Source organism: Pholcus phalangioides, unplaced genomic scaffold, assembly GCF_987345545.1.
Source record: "Pholcus phalangioides strain wild (caught in Gottingen) unplaced genomic scaffold, Ppha-v1.0 ptg000028l_1, whole genome shotgun sequence".
NCBI classification, from domain to species: domain Eukaryota; kingdom Metazoa; phylum Arthropoda; class Arachnida; order Araneae; family Pholcidae; genus Pholcus; species Pholcus phalangioides.
Genome location: NW_028301618.1, coordinates 10,496,183 through 10,517,516, shown reverse-complemented (window position 1 = coordinate 10,517,516; position 21,334 = coordinate 10,496,183).

Here is a 21,334-nt window from a genome sequence, read left to right as displayed (position 1 = left end):
GTCCTGCAAAGTGTGCCTGTTTTTAGTGAGCGTTCCATCTTTCACTACTTTCAAAATCCTTTGATAAGCGTGAAAGGAAACAAACTATTTATCCTTGCGCTTCTGCTGAGCAAAGCAAGATGAGCTCAAGCTTCAAATAAGAACAGCGAAAATTAAAGCAAAATCGCTAGATCAATTCTCCTCTGATGAAAGAGAAGCGAAAAATTCCAACTTGAGCGAAAACAAAGTGAAAGAACAGTCAGTTTTTTTTTTTAGCAATTAACCATGTTATCTATCTTTGATAAGGAAAGAAAACCAAGACAGATCACTGATAAGATGGGGGGAGTAAAACCAACTTAAACATAAGCACCAAACCTTGGAATCTTGCCAGCGACTAAAAAATGGAAAGAACCAGCTTGAAAATAAAAGGGGGAGAAAAAGGGAAAAACACATTATCAACTGATAACAATGATGAGGTAAAAAGATCAAACGGAACATGAGCTTGAACGGGGAAAAGAAAAAAACCTCCATAATAATATAAAACTGAAGTTACTAGGCCTTCCTCACACGGGAAAACTAAAATCGAGCTCGAGTGAAGTTGCCCGTTCTCCCTCATACAGCGCCCCTAAAAACATTCAAAGCTCGGGAAACTGAGTAAAAACGGCACTCTATAGTTCTCCTTATCTTCCGGTACTATCTTGTTAACTGGGATTGGAAAAATCAAAATTTACAGCTTTTTTGAAAGAAATCAGTTATGTTCAATTCCATCGAAGATGAAGATGATATTATCTTTATCCTTCGATATAAAAAAAAGGAAATAGAAGAAAACTATGGGTTTGTCTCTATATTGAAAGAAACATTCGGTGTAGACATTTCGTTGCGGCCAAGGAATTGCAAGAATCCGATACCAAATTCCTCGCTTTCTATAGAATGAAGAAACAAACTTACCTGGATTGAAGAATCTGATAACTCCCGCCATATCTTACACATTCCCTCATTGTTGCATATTTATGAGCCCTAAAGAGCGACTACTGATTACTTTGAGGTAAGTCAAATTCTCCTACCCATTATTACAAAAAAAATTTATACGATGTGAACACAATTTGAATACAAATGAGACTACGAAGTATCATTTTCGTTGGCATATGGTTCCGAATTCACGATAGTGTCAATAAGTTCCAGAACTTTGCGCTTGAATGACTGCATTCGTCATGGGTTTTAAATCCAGCAACAGGCGCAGAAGAAAAATTTTTTTCTTGTCAATACTGTTATTTTAAATTCCTGTAAGTGTTTTTGTCTTTGCTCGGACAAAGTGCATAAAAAGCTTGTCCATGTCTGTCATTGTTCACGTTTTTTTTTGCGTTCTGCCTTGGACTGAGAGGATTATGTGCCGTTTCAGAGGAGATGAACTTGTTCTAGTGAGGAAGTTTCACAGGCTGAGAATCTGCATCAGGTACAATGATTCCTCCTATTTCTTCCACTGCCGGATCTTCATCCATTTGTGATATGTCGGTCTAATTTTGCTCTGGACTCAGTGCTTGAAGCTTTCCAGGTTCTTCATGCAAATTCCCAGCCGCAGTTCCTTGTGTTTTGATGAATCTATTTACCCTACAAACCATCAATAGGGGTCGAACTATCACATGAAAGATACATAGTTTAAACAATAAAATTACACTCATCACTCATTCCAATATGAACATACTATGTGCAAGTACAACACAATGCAATTATTTTCCTTCAAAAGATATATAGGATACATAATAATAATATATGCTAATACTATATTCCACCTTTCATAACCATCATGGTTATATTGACAAAAAAAAAAACCAAACAAGAAAATAAAGAAAACTGAGATATATACACACAATAGCAATCCTATAACACATTAATTGTTACGTTTTTTCAATTTTATCACTTTTTTTCATTTTTGAAGCGTCACTATGTGTTCTCAGACGAGACAGACAATCTGCATTTGCTGAGCCCGGTCTAAAATTTATTACAACGTCGTGTCTTTTTAACGCTAACAACCACCGTTGCAATTTGGCATTGCGTGGAGCACTCTCTGTTATATATCTTAAAGGGTTATGATCACTGTGGACCTGGATGGTGGAACCAAATATCCATGTCTCAAATTACTGCATATGCCTTCAACTGCTGCCCAGCGACTTTGAGTAGGGGTCAATTTCTGGCTTGCGAAAGTGATAGGCATTATACTCCATTACGTTTCTTTGCCCTAGCGAAGCCCAGATTCTCATTTCTGACGCGTCACACGCAATAACGAATGGTTTGCCTATATCAGGAGTGTGTAAGTCTACCGCTTTGCATAACTTGCTCTTCAAATTTCTAAACGCTTCTTTCTCGTTAGACCAAGGAATGTCATTCGGAACCTTGTTTGCAGTTAATGGGATTGCAATATCTGCAAACCATGGTACATATTCCCAAAACTGACCTTAACTCCTTTTCGGTTGTGGGTCACTGTAAACTTTCTATGAGTTTCAATTTATCAGGATCTGGACCGTGTTTCCCCGATCTCACTACATGACCCAAGTAGATTACCTTTTCTCTTACGAAGTAACACTTTTTCAAGTTAGCCGAAAAGTTCAACTGCTCTAGTGTTTCCAATACTGCTTCAAGGTGTCTTATGTGTTCTTCCCACGTTTTAGAATAAATTATGTCATCGATATAGCTGTCTGCATAATCTCTGCTGACCTGAGTGCTATATTCATGGTCCGTTGGAAGGTTGTGGCACTACCGTTGAGACCAAATGGCATTACTTTCCATTGATAAATTCCCTTCGGGCCAACAAAACTGGTGAGTTCCTTACTATCATTTTCCATAGGGATAATCTAATGTTGTTAAATACCTCGCTGTCCCTGCCTTGTACCTTAGATCAGTAGCGTTCTGCATGGGAAATGGAGTTACCTTGCTTGCTATGTTTAACCTTTTACCGGCCGAATTCAGATTCCAAGTGATTTTCATTATTTTTTTTGTTAATTTCTCCTTCTGATTTTTTAGTTAAGAGATATCAATCGAGAAATTGAAGAAAAAAAATTTCCCTATGCGTTTTCTTGAATGTTCCCAATTGGGAACATTGGCCGGATCTGACTAAACATAATTTTCGCAGTGAAGCCATCTTACAGGATGATGCAAAATTCGTCATCATTTAATAAATTTATTTTAAAAATTAAAGAATATACATATAGAATTTTAAAAATGATGGAAATAAATTTCTCTCGAATACACTCAAAAGGCATGTATATCTGGATTATAATAAAGAGCTTATGATGAGCTGATATGCTGGTCTAAAATTCACAAAAGAATACATACATACGGATTTAGGTTTTTGTATGGATCCCTTGATAAGTTAAAAGATATTATTTAAAAATATAAAGAGAGAGAAAATATTATTTACAACTCTGGTACCTAAAGGCACAGGCTCCGATGACTGCTTACTAGCATATACTTCCATTTTATATGGGAAACCACATTGTTTGAGCAAATCATCCAAATTTTAAATCCAAAGCGAATCGGTTTTCCCCATATAAACATCTTACTTGAATGATGAGCGTAATACGGTACTATTGATTCATCGATGCTTCGTTTATCATGGAACAACCCAAACCGAATGTGTGTGAATTTTTCATTTAATTCATCATAGATAGCCAACTTATCACCGGGTTGTAACAAAGAGTGGAAGACATCAAATGGAAGTTATTTTTTATGTCTCTAAAGTTATTTCTTGGCATAACAGTGGGGACAATCGGTACTGCTGTGTCTACTGAAAGTACCCCAGTAATCATTTTCACTTGGTATTCTGTGATACCCACTTAGCAAAACCAATCCAAAAAACTTTGCGATTTTTTTCCACTCAATTTTCAAATTCGATCCATGTTGTGCGACATAAATATTTGTCATCTCAGCCAAGTAACTGAGGTACTCTTGCGGTAAAAATTTGAAAAAAAATATCAATCGAGTCGGCTTGCACTTAGCTCAGGAAACTTATGACTGATTGCTCCAGTAGGTTCACTTATATTTTTGTCGAATGCAGTACTTTTTTTCTACTTCGGTTGCATGAATTTTAGTCTTTTGGCACTTGACACATGATGTTTTCTTATTTTTTGACTGGGTAATTATCTGATCTTTAAGGCAATTTTGATGTAGAAGGCATGTTGATAGGATCTACAAATTCACCCACAAATGAACTACGTGGTGATTTTAAAACACAGATATCCACAAACATCTGCAGGAACGACCGGGCCAAGCATGTTGTCATCGATATCTTCCTCATCTGTAGCCCGCTCATTTTCATCAGGCAGTAGCTGGCACATTTCGAATTGTTCATCAGAGAGATGTGATATATCAGAATCTCTCAAACTCAGTCTAATAAGCTACTAGTATAACAAAAAAGATGGGAAAAAGAAGTGTAGAAAGTCACAAGACCAGATATCAACTGAGAACTGAAAGACCAACGTACCAACAAAATTACTCAAAACGTAGAGGGAAGGTTAAGGGGGGGGGGCAAAGTCAGTCACAGAAAAAAGGGGGTGCTGCATGTAAACATCGGAATGTGAAATTTGATACTTTTCCTTCCTTTTGAGACACACCAGAGAGAAGGAAAAAGCAATAAATTGTTTTTTCGGAATGCCACTCCTCTGCATTGCACTTTAGAATAGTCAGTAGTGGCCAATGTTCCCAATTGGGAACAATCGTAGGAAAAGTTCCCTGGAATTCAAACAAAATTTTTTTTTCTTTCATTGAGCATTTCTTATCATTCTTGGCAATATTCTACAATTAAAAAAAAATTGAGATGCATGTATGTTTACAAAAACTATTTTAATAATTAAAACATAAACTTACAGATAATTTCCCTTGAAAATGGGTGATTTTAGAACAATAAATTGATATGATAAGAGCTGAATCGAATAACTTTTGTCTTTTCTAAATTAAGTTCAGAACCTTATATGTTCAGGGAAAAAAAATCAGCTATTTTCGTTAAAGAGAAATATTTTTTTTGAATTAATCAAAAGTATGTTCCCAATTGGGAACATTGGCCGTTAAAAGGTTAACCCTCTATAATCGACGCATAATCTAACACTAGTCTTTCTTTGCCACACACACCAATGGATACACAATCTCCGCAGTGGATGGCTCTATCAACCCTTTCGTGAGAAGTTCCTCAATTTGTCTATTTACTTCCACTTTCAACACCCCTGTATATATGAGGTTGCTTCCGTTCAACGTCAGGCTTCAGCTTAATACCATGATTCCCCAACTTCGCTGGTCTCACTTCCCCTGTGGAGAATGTTGGTGGTTTTGCAAAATTCTTCTCAATTCTGCCTTTGTTTTCCTTCTAAATTTTGGGTTTTATCTGATACAGTCTCCTCACCTTTCCTCTTCCCGGTCTCAGGAGTGTGTTGAATTTCTCCAAACTCTTCGTCTGCTTTGTATACCAATCCTATAGTCACAACAGGTTGAATATAGGATCTAAGTTTGTTCTGATGTAAGGGCTTCACACTCCCATCTACCATAAACGAGTGTTCAGACCTTTGATCCTTGATCGTTCCCGGTCCCATCCACCTTGAACATAGTTTTTTAGTGGAATCTGGGATTAATACCACCATTTTTTCCCCAATTCTAAAGTGTGTATTAGAGGATATTAAATTATATCTTTTAGAATAATCGGACTGCTTTATATCAGCTATCGACGCTGCAATTTTAGATGCTGATGCCACAATCTGTCTCTCAATTTCTCTAAGTAGACGGTCATTTCGGGACCAATGCCCTCTGGTATTACTGTTTCACCTTCTCAGCAGGTCTTGAGCAGTGCTAGAAGTCCACTTGGAGCCATGGCGAAAACCCAGTAATCTCGTTTGTGACCTCTCTACCTGCTCACAGTAGAAATAGCAAGATACGATCCCAGTCTTTGCCGTGCGCTCTAATTGCATGGTGCAGCATGTTCTTGACTGATCCATTATACCTTTCAACTAGCTCGTTACTTATGTACTCTCAAGCTGGAGTACAAAATCTGGGCACCGCTTCTAAATGTTTCAAAAATTCCAAAGTCAACTTTGATGTAAAGTTAGTTCCATTGTCGGTCGCAATAACTTGTGGGATTCCCGTTCTCATGAACACCTGCAAGAATGCATCACATGTTGCTTTCGCCGAAAGTGAACGCAACAGTTTTATTCTTTCTAGCGTCTTTTCCGTAGCTTCCGGCTCAATTGATAATGAAGTCAAGTACTGAGCAAAATTCTTGCTCAGCGTTAGCTTTTCGACTATCGGGAAATTTAGTTTTCAATCCCACAGCCTCAGCAACTGTTTTTGCTTCTTGGAGTATAGTTGCCTACGAATCTCGTCAATGCTGCATCTCTTGCACCAAATCTTTTATGAACAAAATCTCAACATCAAGAGATATTCCTTCACTTTGCATTGTTGGGGTGAATTTGTTGAAAACTTCTCTACAAAAAATATATATAAACAAAGTCTTTCCGTTTTGGTCACAGGGTACCAATGTAAGAGGTGTGTTTTGTCACTCTTTTTTATGTGAAATAAAATTTGAGTAGAACAGCAGCATTTATGTGGTGGGTTAAGTAACATCACCATTTAAGTTGTGACAGATCAAAAAAAATTGTTCACGCACTATTTGAGAAATGACAGTCTCAGTGTGTAGTACTAGTAATGACTGACTGAATGGTTCAAAACCGAGTAAATAAGGCTATCAAAAATAAACTTAGGCCTAGTGATCATATTAGTGGGGATACAATTTTTGCATTGTTGCCATGTCCGCAACAGCTCTTTACCACGGTGAGTAATTCTCCTGACCAAATAAGCACACTTGGACGAGTGATGGGAAAAGTCTTGAATATCAGGATGACAACTAGATGACCATTTTCACGGAATAACAGACAGGATCTGCAGTTGATACATACACTGCTCTAAACAAGTAGGGGAGCAAGCAAAAAAGTGAAAAAAACCGTGTGAGACAGCCACGTATTGGCATACAATGGATAGTACACGCGTATCAATGCGCAATACAGAAAAAAGACGTAAAAAAATGGGAATTAAGCTTTAATTCTTTGAAAATATGGAAAAAACATGAAAAGATGATTTAGGGCAACAATTTGGTTACATGTAAACGATAAAAAAAAGTACTGTTTAGGCATGATGCATGAGTTTTAATAGGGCGTGTGGTCTCCTCGAACAGCTAAGACTGCTGCACACCTGTTTGCCATGGATGCGATGAGCTTATCGATCAGACTTTGGGGAATACTTCAGTTTCCTGCTAGGCTTTAAATTATGGATGATTCATTTTATGTTACTTATCGGTATACATCTTTGCGTAATTTTGTTAAAACCATGTGCTCCTCTAATTGTTTTGAGCAGTGTAGATAACGAAAAACTACCGGTCGACTTTGGTGGGGTCTGACGATGGATGTTCGGTTACTTCTTGCCACTGTCCGAAAGACTGAAATGAAGGCGGTTACACAGTCCGAAAATTTGTGAGGAAGGCGATCACTAGGACGGGTTGATTTACCTGGTCATACCTGGTCGAAAGAGTCCAATTTTACATAGACAACCACAGTGGAGTGAAATTGGAAGACAATACCTAGCGGAGAAACCTTTTTCGAAAAAGTCATAACGAGAGACTTTTTTTAAGCGCCTTCCGTACCCAAAACTATCCATCGACTATGGTGTGGAGACATAATTTGTGGTACTGGCGTCAGGGCTTCATCTAAAAAAAAGTGAAGACTGCCTAGTTTTAGAAGGCATAGTTGTTTTTTTTTTCTTTTTCAAACGAGACATTTCCGCCATCGCAAACTACGATTCGAAACCCGACTATATAAAGGGGGCAGTATCTAAGGAACCGCACTCGACCATTGGATGCGCAAGAAAACATCATTCCTACTTTTGAAGTTGTTTGCACAACAGTGCAGGCAATGTAGTCTAAGCAAAGAAATAATTTTATTTCAAAAACCTTGATTAAATCACACATTTTACATCATAAAATTTTAAAATTATCACCTTAATTTGGGAAATATAACAAGTTTTCCAACGATATCCGGCATCATATGTAAATATTTTTGTTTCATGACATGCCGAAAAATTTGAATCTAGACAAAGGAAAATCTTAAAAAAATTCAACACATCAATTTCAATCATTTTCACAAAGTTTCTCTCCCTCACAATATTTTACAACACAAAATTTTTTTTTAAGCATTGGAAACAGTAGAGAGAAAAGGAATAGGGGGAAAAAATTAAATTTTAAAATTGGAAGACTCACAGGTCTCAAAAATGTTTCTTAATCACATCGACTCAGAATATGCTGTAGACAAAAAATCGGCTTTTCAAAAATAGATATTCAATGGGTACGAACGACGAGAGATATATAGAAATGAAAAAAAAAAGAATCCTATTTTTTTTACACGTACAGGAAGCTTTTCGACCATGCAAGAACAAGAAAACTTTGACTCATCCATACGGCGATATCTCCCAAACAATCTGAACTCATTCAAAAGCTCCCATATATGGAAGCATTCCAATAACAGTAAAAATCCATCCCACGTTGAATTATTCACGTGGTGTCATTTCAGGTACTAAATTAACATGGATGAAGGACTATTAACAGAAGAGCTGGCATCTCAAGGCGTAACATCTGCCAAGCATATTATGAGCCGCAAAGATGGCAATCCAGCTCCAACACGTAATATAATTCTCACATTCTCATCATCAATGTTGCCGAAAGATGTCAAGATTGGCTATTACAGCCTCAAAATCCGGCCATACATTCCTAACCCTGTAAGATGCTTTAACTGCCAGAAATTCGGTCACTCACGAACGGCGTGCCGAAGTCAAACCACCTGTGCAAAATGGGGTGAGAAGGACCACATTTCGGACAACTGCACCTCACCATTCAAGTGCATCAATTGCGGTGGCGAACACCTTGGATATAACCGAAAATGGCCGAAATGGAGTGAAGAAAAAGATTCAGAAGATCAAGGTCCTCGATAACATTTCTTATATCGAAACACGCCGTTGTATAACATCTAACAAGCTCCAACAGGTAGTAAATCATGCTCTAATATGGCAACACAACAAATCCATCATCAGCCAATAAGACTAACAATGTCACCAAAATATCTGTAACAACTCAGACCGAACCCATAGCTGACGCATCAACTAAAACTTCATCTAACCAACCATGTAATAGTTTTGGCTGCTGTTGTTCCGGAGGGTGTCCACTACCTCTGAAGCAGCGGGAAAAGCAACAGCGAACACAAAGATGTCTACAGGTACTAAACCTAAAAGGAAATAATTCAGTACCGGATATTCACGAATAGCTATACAGAGAACGCTGAAATATCTATCCACGAAGAATGTGTCACTAATTGATGACACGGAACTGGACAGCAAATCCGATTCCAGTACTACTCGCCATAAACTAGACCAGAAGAAATTCAAAAACCTTGAACCGTCCTCTTCTACTTAATTCTTTAATTTATGGCCAACATAATCCAATGGAACATTCGTGGTCTTAGATCCAATTACGAAGATCTCAAGGATTTGATCAATCAATTTCATCCTGTTTTGCGTGACACTCCAGGAAACTTTTATGTAGCCCTCGGAGACATGGAACATCAGGTGACATTCCCTGTTCCGTATTGATTACGATGACGAGAGTAGGGCTTGCCCAACGCCATCTATAGCTAGAAGGCCTCCCTACTGCTTTTTGACGTCATGAAGGGTCGTCAGATGCGAGCGATAGCTTCTTTCTGCCTGTTGTTGATTTTACTGGTGAATTCAGCAAAAACTTAAAAAATCTTGATGAAATAATTTGGGAATTACTGTTTCATTTAAAAATAGATTTTTCTCACTGTAAAATTTAAAACTTAATTTGTTTTTGCATAATATTGCATGCAGAGAAAAAATGGAAAGTGTTCAAAATTATTATAATAGCACATTAAAAATTTGAAAGTTAAATTCAATTTTTCTTTCTTCCATTACATTTTTATATTTAAATCCAATACATATTCTAATTGTGAAAAATTACCTAAAAGTAACGAATTTCCAAGTGATTATATACTCCACTATTTATTCCAATAAATGCTTCTCAAAAAAATCTTATATAAAATCAAAAGAAACTCAAGAAAACATTGCTTTTATTCACAGCAAAAATAATAGTATTAAAAATCATCGTTGCATTAAAACATGAAACATATGCATAAGGAAAAGAAACATAATTTTATGACAGAATCACCAATTGGTCAGAATCATCAATGCGCTTAAAAACATTAGTAAACCTAACATATAATTCACAAAAAAAAAATCTCAAACAAGCACCATCTGCAGTTTTTTGTTTTTACTTATTTTTCGGACAGACTTCTCTTTAGCTTTTAACAAAAGATATCCTTCATTTTTTTTGTGACAGTAATTTTTTTAAAAAAGTATTTACTGCAGCAATCACAAGATATTTAATAATATTTTCTGATTTGTTACCATCAGGGCATTCAGTATTTAGCATCAACTCTTTTTCTAATTAAACATCAATGGTTAAATCACAGACAAGATGTCTCTGATTGGTCACTCCTAAAAATATTGCTTCTAAATTACTTGAAATAAGCTTTTGCACCACAATATAAATAATAACATTAAGCACATCTGGGTGAGGATATGATAATCCACCTCTATCTATGCTCTTAATCAAGTAGTTTTCTGGTTTGTCAACATCACACAAGATAAAAAAATTTTTACAGAAACAACATTTTAATTTTTTAATTGTGGCACAAGCACAATATCCAGCTATGTATGTTAAAACCGGAATGCTTTCTGAAATTTGATCAATATAGTTATCATTAATTTCAATTTTCATTTTAAATAAATCGTGAGATTCATTTCTGGACCTGTATTTCCACTCTTCGATGTCAGCACACATTGTTTCATGATTAACATCAATTTCTCCAAATACAGAAAAATTTTGTAGCCTCATTTTGTCTCAGAAAGAAATCAGATACTGAGACCCTGCTAGCTGACGGAAACTTCCAAATCTTTTTTCCAAAATGTCAGTTTGGATCTTACCTGTCAGCAAGTAAGAAAATCCCAGTTCTGTACAACAATACTCAGACAGTTCTAGAATACCATATGTTGTATGTAGTAGGCTAATGAATGTTTCCCGAGTTAGAGTTCCAGTTGAGTACTTTGAATCCCTCCAGGCTTTCAACCAAATGTAAAATTTGTTCAAATACTGGTTGTTTTCTTTTTGTTTGTCATTTGTTAATGGTTTTTGAAAAGGATCCCTTTTATGCTCCCCTTTGAATCTACTTTTAACATTCATGATACACCACCATTTGTAAATGATATTTATGTAATTTGATGTATCTGAAACATGGAGAACACCTTCTATTTCACCTAAGTGATCCATACAATTCATGACATGCTCATTGAAAATCTGGAGCACTAGCTTAACATTCTGCCTCTCAAAATTAGTGGGTGAAAGAGCTTTAGCAGACAACCCATATGCGAACTTCACCAAATTGCCACTTTCAACTGAGTGAAGTTTTCTCAATGTTTCAAATGATGCTGTTCTGGTGCAAGTAAAATTGTCACAATCCAAATAGAACATCCATTTACCTGCATTCTTTTGGTTCAGCCAATTGTTTCTGTTAGAAATGTAATCGCACTAGTTTATGTTATATATGTATGTGTATAGATGACGCTGCATGTCCATCAACCGGTCGTTTCTAGTTATCTGCGTAGGTGTGTATGTGCTTGTATATTGTGTCTTCTCTTGTATAATAAACAGTCTTCTTCCTGACATCGCCTTGTTCGCACCTCTCTCTTTAACAGTTTCTGACACATTTAATTATATGAACAGGACCAAATATAAAGAATAATGGTCTGCTTTGGTTGCATGGATGCTTATAAACAATAGATAGTTTAGGGGGGATCATTGAAATATGAAATCGCTTTCCCATTTATAGCATTGTTAGCAGTGCAAATTACTATTACTTTATAACCTATTTCTTCTAAACCAATCACAACTTTCTTTATCATTTCAAACAAAACCTCAGCAGTTAAACTCGAAACAGGTAATATGTGAATAATATCATTCTAAGAAGATAGGAAGCTTTGGATCATGAATGCAAATGCACTTGTTGCACTCAGATTCTCCCCAACAGCTCCAACAATATTTCCTCCCTTGTAATCGACTTGTGGCTTAATATGTATCTCATCTATCATCAGAGAAATTATTTTATCACTGTTAGTGAGAGATCCATAACGTTGTTTGGTATAAGAATGAAAATTTGCATCGAACTGTTCATACAAAGGATTGAAATTAAATGAACTACATAATCTTTGGAGGGTATTAGGATGCGGTAATATAATTAATTTTGAGTTACGTAAATACTTGTAAGAATGAGGTGATATTGAATACAACGAAGAAGAAAACATCAATAACTCAGGAGAATATGTAAATTTTTGTTTTTCCAAGAGAAATAATCTTATCTGTTCTATAATGAAATTTATACTACATTTCCTTTTAACACGCAATTAATTTTGTAACTTGTTCAAAGAGCAATTAATTCATTGCATGTATTGGAATTTATGGCAGCTGAACTGATACATTTCAAAACATCATCAATGAGTAAAATGCTATCGATATTAAAAGGAAATTCGAACTTACCAATTGATTTTATTGGTACATCTTGAAAATAATAAGTAATATCCATTAAATTATTCACAACTAAGGAACGAACTATTTTGGGAGCAGCGGAAAAATCCATCTGAAAAAAAATGACACATTCTTCTTTGCACAATGTGGATTAACTTATACCGACTTCAATGAGATGGAGTTTCTGTTTCAAAGCTATAAGGTCTAAGCACTTATGTTTTACATCAAATTCAGTTTTGCTGGTGTTGCTCTCCTCTATCGCTTGTTGTAAGTTAGCCATCTCCACTCTGGAACGTTTCTTTTCCGGGCTTTCTCTGTGGGAAGGAGTATTTGGAAACACTCTCGGTATTGCACCTTTTTTCAATTTTGGATACTTCAGAGGTGCCTTCAATAACACTCCAGTATATTCATCATAATGAGAGACTTCCCTTATGACATCTGATGGAATAAAATGTAGTTCACATACCTGTAAGAAAAATTTTGGAATTTTAAGAAAGGCAAATAAAAACTGCTTATAAAAATCCAACAGTCTTAATTTAAAGATATTTGAAAGTGTATCTATGAAAAATTTAAAATTAATAATTTAAAAATTTTTTTCATTGTAATAACCAGTATGGGATCTTTGATCTTGGTTCTTTTTTTGTTCACATGATTTTTTTTATAATTGATTCTAATCAAATTTGATTTTAAAAATTATAATGCAGTTTCTATTTTTAATTGAATAATTTAAGGAGCAATAAAATGAGGGAAAATATGAAATAATATAATCATATTTTTAAACTTTAAGACCACATAATTGTTTTCAGGTCATAAATGTTTATATATTTCTAGGAGATTTGTAAGTCATAAAAAAATCTCCCTTTTAATAACACATGCAAAAAAATCTTTCCCCAAGTACATTAATAATTATATACGGGGTGATTATAAAAAAACTATCCCGACATATGGACCCCTAACTATCATACCATTCACAGAAACTGAATGAAATTTTGGCATAAGGTATTTTGATGTATGCGCTCAAGAATGATATGGAAAACAAGTGTCACTAACAGTTACGGTTACAGTGAGAAAATTTCGAAAATATCAAATGGCAACACCAAGTTTTTTGTATTGGAATGTGATCTCCATTGTGAAAAACCCTAAATAGCGTTCGAACGGCAACTGTAGCATGAAAATCACCGGTGGTAGATAGGCTAAAAGTGAGGACAACCAATAAGGACAGAAGCAGCATAAAATAAAGCATTTTATTGTGTTTCACAAATTTTCCACATGACCTCCTTCACACACGATGACACTTTGCATGCGGCAGATGGTGGATAGCACTGCAGCACGTACCATGGCAATAGGAATCTCTTGAATCGCAGTTCTGATGGCATCTTTCAAATGCAGTTTGCGGACGAAACTGATACACTTTGGATTTCAGATATCCGTTGGTGTGAGATCAGGAGACCTTGGTGGCCACGGAAACGGGAAATGACGGGAGATAACTCTGTCACCAAACTGTTGACTTAAGACACGTTTGACTGAAGACCCTACATGTGGAGGAGCGCCATCTTGCATCCACACAACTTCAGATAGAGCATTTTGCCGTTGCAATGCGGGAATCGCGTAACGAGTTAACATGTCCAGATAGCGAGCACTCGTTACTGTACATGTTTGCAGATCACCGGCAGTAACCTCTTCAAAAAAGTAAGGGCCGAGGATGAATGTACTCGTTATACCACACCACACAGTCACTTTTTCCTCGTGTAATGGACGTGCAAGCACATCATGTGGATTATTGTCTGCCCAGTGCACACAATTTTTCGAATTTACGTTACCAGTTAACGAGAAATGCGCCTCATCTGTCCACAGAATGCGTAAAGGCCAGCTAACATATCTTCATCGTACCGGATAAGGAATTGATTCGCAAAATGCAGCCGTAATTGATAATCTCCCGCTTTCAACATCTGGACACGCTGGAATTGATACGGAAACATGTTTAGAACAGAGCGCAGAATCTTGCGGACAGTTGAATTCGCAGATTCAGAACGCGTGAAACACCGCGTGCACTTGCGGGACGAACTGTGCTTATCGTCTGATGAACTTCTGCAACAGCTTCCACGGGAACGGAAGGTCGTTCAGACTGAGGTCGATCGCATGTGCAACCAGTTTCTTCAAATTTATGAATCAAGTCCCGTACAGCTTTGACAGTGCACGGGCCTCGCCGTAATCCATGGTTTCTGCGGTAAACACGCAATGTCTCTGCGGCATTTTGTCCATTCAGGTAATAAATCTTTACGATTTCCCCACGTTCTTTCCCTGAAAGCGGCATCTTGTTCGGAATGGCAGAAAGCAACATACGTGGCTCGCATTTCGCAGTGCCTTTTCTTTCACCTAGCGTGACGACGTCAGTCATGACTGTCTTACGTAGAACCCGAAATTTGCATTTCTTGGTTTCTTCTTCTCGTTTTGTGGAGGACTAATCAGGCTGGGATCTCAGCCGAAGAAACGGTGTGACGAATGAAACAAACATTAATGCTCTGGTGCACGGCAAAGTCCTTTTTACTTTTTCCTTGCCTAGCTCCGGGGATTTTCGTGCTACAGGTGCCATTCCAACGCTATTTAGTGTTTTTCAGTATGGAGATCACATTCCAATACAAAAAACTTGGTGTTGCCATTTGATATTTTCGAAATTTTCTCACTGTAACCGTAACTGTTAGAGTGACACTGTTGTTTTCCATATCATTCTTGAGCGCATACCTCAAAATACCTTATGCCAAAATTTCATTCAGTTTCTGTGAATGGTATGATAGTTAGGGGCCCATATGTCGGGATAGTTTTTTTATAATCACCCCGTATATATTATATACATGACAGAACCTCTAAATAAGGGACACTCAGAGGCACATCATTTGATAATATATAGGCTTATATCCTCTCTATAGATATCTAAATAAACGTTAATTGTTAGTTAATTTCTAGTCTAAATGCTTATTTATTAATCATCAACATCTCAACAGGCAAAGCCCAATAAGAAATGATTGGGGATACATGAATATTGATTTAGAATTAAACAATCATTTCAAAATTTTGTCATTACTTGACAAAACATGTCCGGCTTTGGTAAGCTCTTGCTTTAGGCTATGTATCACATATCTCATTATTTTAATACATTTTAATATTATTTGCTAATATGACCTGTGAATGTTACAATCACTTAAGGAATTAATCTTAGCTCAATTATAAAAAAAATCAAGCAAACGTAAATTCCACACTTACCCTCGAACTTGTAGATGGTATGAAGTCATATTTTCTTTTGAGAGCTTGAATCCATTGTTTGCGTTGCTTAGCATTTTTTGGGATTTGGAAAGTTGACACTTTTGTCATAATTGCCTCGACAATTTGGAGCAACGTATTTATGAGGCATATTCTGGTTAGCGAAAAAACAAATGACCAAATATTTCTACTATTTTCAGAGAGGCCGTCAAAAGCATGGACGCCTTTCAAACCCGGCGCTTTCACGATCAAACATGTTTCTACACGCACACCGAGTCGACGACTTTTGATGACGTCACTTACGTAGCAGCTAGCTGTGGGAAGGAAGGCCTTGTAGTTATAGGAGGTGTTGGCTTGCCGCGGTGTTGCTCTGCTGGTTCCACATCACGTGTCGTCGCGCGTTTTAACGCTGCGAACGAACCTGCAAGCCATCGCGGTGGAAATCTCTACAGGCCTGATAATTATCACCTGTTCTATTTATTTGCCACCAAATGACACCATCTTATGTTATATGGTTTATTTAGATTAACTCTTAGTGCATTAATTTTACCATTACCAAATTTAAATAGAGGAATGCCGTGATAAGAGGGGGAAAGGGGTGAATAACCCAGGTTCTTTTATAGTTTCTGAGATTATATTATTACCAAAAATAAAAAGAAAAGCTATCTCAACAAATGACAGGATACAGTGAATCAAGCAAGACAACATTTCAATAATTAAGAATTTAATTTTAAAAAAATGGAACATTGGTTCTAGGGGCCCCTTATGGAACGAAATTACAGAGATATTAATTGCTGTACATGGACACACCGCGAACGGCGGCATCCCTGGGCGAAGATCCAGGATTGGACATTATCGTCAGATGACGGAGCCAACAAAAAGGGGGGGGGGGTATCCGAAAGATAGGTAAATTTAGAGTACTTTACCGAACTGTTGTCCCACGGAGGATGAAGACCTCAGCTCATTCTCGTGAGGAATGCGAATTGTCTCTGGAAGGCAGGTGTCACTCACTGGAGCGGTACGGACGGATCCATGGTGGTGGCTGACCGTTGATATCCCGGTGGCTGGCTGATATCGTTCGTCGGGATGTGTCGCTCTTTTCAGTCGTTTACTGGTAATGTCTGGAACTGGAGCTCGGCGTCTTGGCAGGTAGTAAGGACACGGCCCATGGCGAGACCGGCTTTCGCAACTTCCTCCCGGATGGTTGAGGGAGGGGAGCTTCTTTTTTTTCAGTCGTGGGCAGGAGGATTGTCCGGACTTACGGGGGAGTAGGTGGCGAGGAGACCACGCAGCTTCAGGAGTGCACGTCCTACCTCAACCTCTCTCAGTCCCCAAAACCCAGCCTCGTCTTCGTCAACTCTTCTCTGGACCTTCAACTTTCCGGCCTTCCGATTAGAGGCGGAGGGGTCACCAGATAGCCACGTCATGTCCTCTCGATGGAAACGCGCGAAAATGGTGACTCATCCCTGGGGGGGGAAGAGGAGGAGGGACTAGGGAAGGGAGAGCAAGCAAAGTTTCATGTCGAAACACGATCATGATAGAAATTATGAGTTGAGAGTTCTGAGATCTTGAATTAGGTTTCTTGATTAAATTCCCCGTCGAACGAGACCAATCGCTGCGTCGACGAACAGGGTTAAGAGGGATTTAACAATTTTAAAATATATAAAAAATAATAAAATTTTCAGCCTCGCTGAAACATATAATTAATAAGAGTAATTAGTGACTGTAGTGTTTGTTTTTACGTGTGGGCCACATATGAATAGGGAGTATTTACGTGTGTGTATATGAAGAATGAGTATAATAAATACTAATCACAAAAATAAAAACACTACACCTTGCATTTTTCCCATTCTCCATAACACTTACACAGAGATCTAGAATCTGATTGATCACAATTACTTCCACCATTTTTTTGTTCTTGGAGACTTCAACACACGTAATATGATTTGGGGTTCTAACAGCAACACCCCTCGTGAGGAAATGGTTGAACGACTGTTGGACGATATGGGCCTCGCCATCATGAATGATGGTAGTTTCACTCATTTCCATGCCCCAAACAATAGTTTCACTGCAATAGATCTATCCTTATGTTCACATACTCATACGACCAGAACCGAACTGGTTCTGGTCGGTTGATCCGGACCTCCACTGGAGCAATCATTTTCCTCTAGTGGTTAAGTGCCTTGATCGAAGCCATAGCATACCTGAGGGACCTCCTCGGTGGAAGCTTGTGGCCGTCCGATGGGCGGATTCACGGTCAAGGCAGAAATCACGGCGGGTATGGTTTCGCAACCCGACGTCGACCATTGTGACCAGTTGTATCATCTCTGCAGCAAATGAAACAATTCCGAAAATCTCCTCGAAACTTCCTAAACCTTGGTGGAAGCACAAAAGAAAGCATGGAGTAGGTTCCGGTGGTATCGTACCCATAACAATAAGTTGGTATTTTTAAAAGCAAAGGCGATAGGGAGAAGAATCGGGCGCCAGGCTCGAAGCGAGTCATGGCAAAAGTTTACTACGGGAATCAATTCATCAACTTCATCCAAAATCTGAGATTTCAAAATCAGCGGAATCTGATATTTCAATGATCTCAAATTGGCTAAATTGCAATAAATTAACTCTTAATCTAAAGAAAACCGAATTCATTTAATTTCAATTATACTCAACTAAAAACATAGAACCTATCATAATCCGGTGTCATACAAATGGAGGCGAGCAAGACAGTTCTTAATGAAAATGGGCAAGTTGACCATGCTTCCGGGTACAGATTGGAAGCACATTATGAGCGCTCCAATTTCAGGAACAAAGTGTACCTCAAGGTAGCATTTTAAGTGCTACACTGTTTATTTTAAGACTCAACGGGGTGTTGAACCAACTCCCGTTGTCTGTTACTGGTGCACTTTACGTTGATATGATATCAACAGATCATCAATCAGTGAATATGAGGACAGCCGAGAGACAATTACAAACCGCTCTCAACAAGATCGGCAAGTGCGCTCACGATAATGGCTTCTCTTTCTCCGCCGACAAGACTGTCGCTGTGCACTTTTGTCGGCTTCGAGACCTTCACGATGACCCACAATTGTTTCTAAACAATAGTAAAATATCAATTGTAGAAAACACAAAATTCCTCGGCATCACATTCGACAAGAAACTCATTTTTAAACCTCATATTGCACGAAGACGATGAACCTTTTGAAGGTAGGTCATCTTTTCTACATCGTGGGGAGCAGACCGCTAGTCGCTCCTCCACATATATAAAGTTCTAATAAGATCAAAGCTCGACTATGGGTCAGCACCTAGGAGCTATTTGAGTGTGTTCGACCCCGTCCACCATCTTGCCCTCTGGATTTGTTCAGGAGCTTTCCGGACGTTCCCAATGGAGAGCCTGTATGTCGAATGCAATCCAATGAAATCCAAAAATCATTTCCGTAACTAGAATGTGTTGTGCATGCAATATCTTATACATAAATATGAAAGTAATTAGGGTGTAATAGTCAGTTCGGCTTGGTTTATACAAATACAAATACAAATACAACGCCACAACAGGCAAAATGCCCAACGAGGTGGCTGATAAAAAGATGCCCATAAAAATATGGTTGTCATATGTTTCAAAAATACAGCAACCCAATTAAAAATGCAATTAACACAAATTACAAACAATATATACACATGATAAAATATTATACAATGCCCATAAAGAATACTTATGGTTGTCTTATTCTAAGAATGGATAGCTTCTCGATTTACCCCAACATGTTTATCGTATTTCTTTTTAAACGTGTCAATTGTGTTACAATTTACTACCTCCGGGGGTAAGCTATTCCATTTATTAACAACCCTATTGGAGAAAAATTCCCTGCGACACCATAACCTTGCATTGTCCCTCACCAATCGATACTGGTGTCCCCTTGTAAAAGCAGTCGATTGGCGGTGTACTAAAAGTTCATGGTCCATCCTATCCATCCCATTGAAAATTTTGAACACTTCGATCATATCTCCTCGACACCTGCGTTCATCCAATGTAAACATATTCAAAAAATGAAGTCTCTCTTCATAACTCAAGCCCTGTGTGCCAATAAGGACACGCGTAGCTCTTCTCTGCACCCCTTCAACCAAGTCTATGTCCCTCTGTAGGTATGGTCTCCAAAACCTTACAGCATACTCCAGTCCAGGACGAACTAAGCCTCGAAAAAGCGGAAGAATGACTTTAGGAGAACGCGAAGAGACCTTTTTGAAAATGAGACCAAGCATTCTATTCGATTTTTTGACAACCGCTGAACAATGTTCAGAAAACTTAAGTCGCTCGTCAATGAGAATTCCCAAATCGGTGACTCTAGTTGCATCCGGGATAGTGACACCATTCAACTCGTAAGAGAACCGTGGGTTGTTCGAACCAAAATGAGCGACCATGCACTTATCTACGCTAAACGTCATGCTCCATTCATTTGCCCATGCTGCAATCTTGTTTAAGTTGGTCTGGAGCAACTCCCTATCGCTTTCATTCCCGATTACCCCCATTAGCTTCACATCATCTGCGAATTTGCTAGTAATTCCATCGATACCCTGATCGAGTTTATCGATAAAAAGTGAAAAAAGTATGGGGCCAAGGACACTTCCCTGAGGAACTCCACTTGTGACGTCTGTCCAACCAGAGAATTCCCCGTTCACCATAACTCGTTGCGACCTGTCTCTTAACCACGATTCTATCCAATTCAGCAAGTTGCCCCCTATTCCAATCTCGTGTAAACGCTTCAAGAGTTTGCCATGTTGGACCCGATCGAATGCCTTCTGGAAATCAAGGTAAACAACGTCGACATTTTTGCTCTTACCCAAAGCCTTAGTCACGTAATCATAGAAGCAAAGGAGGTTAGTTACACATGACTTCCCCTTCCTGAACCCATGCTGATTATCCGACAATACATTATTCTCGTCTATCCACTTCACAAACTGCCTTTTGATGATAATTTCCAAAATTTTCGAGAGGGAGCTCGTCAAACTCACTGGACGATAATTAGACACCACTTCTCTACTACCCTTCTTAAATATCGGAACAACGTTAGCCAGTTTCCAATCTCTCGGGACGATACCCTCAGCAACACTACTCCTGTATATCTGTGCGACTGGCCCCAACAATTCATTAGCACCTTCCCTGAGAACCCTGGGATAGATATCATCTGGTCCTGGTGCTTTGCTTGCACATACATTTCTTAGAAGATTTAGGACCTCCACGTCTTCCACTTGAATATCGTTGAGCGTTTTATTACCCCATGCAACACCCGTATATCGAATATCATTATCTCCATTAAAAACCGACGCGAAAAAGTCATTGAAAGCACTACACATGCCTACATTGCTCTCTACTTTTGAGCCTCCTATCGAGAGGGGGCCAACTGTCCCCTTACATCCATTATTGACGTATCGAAA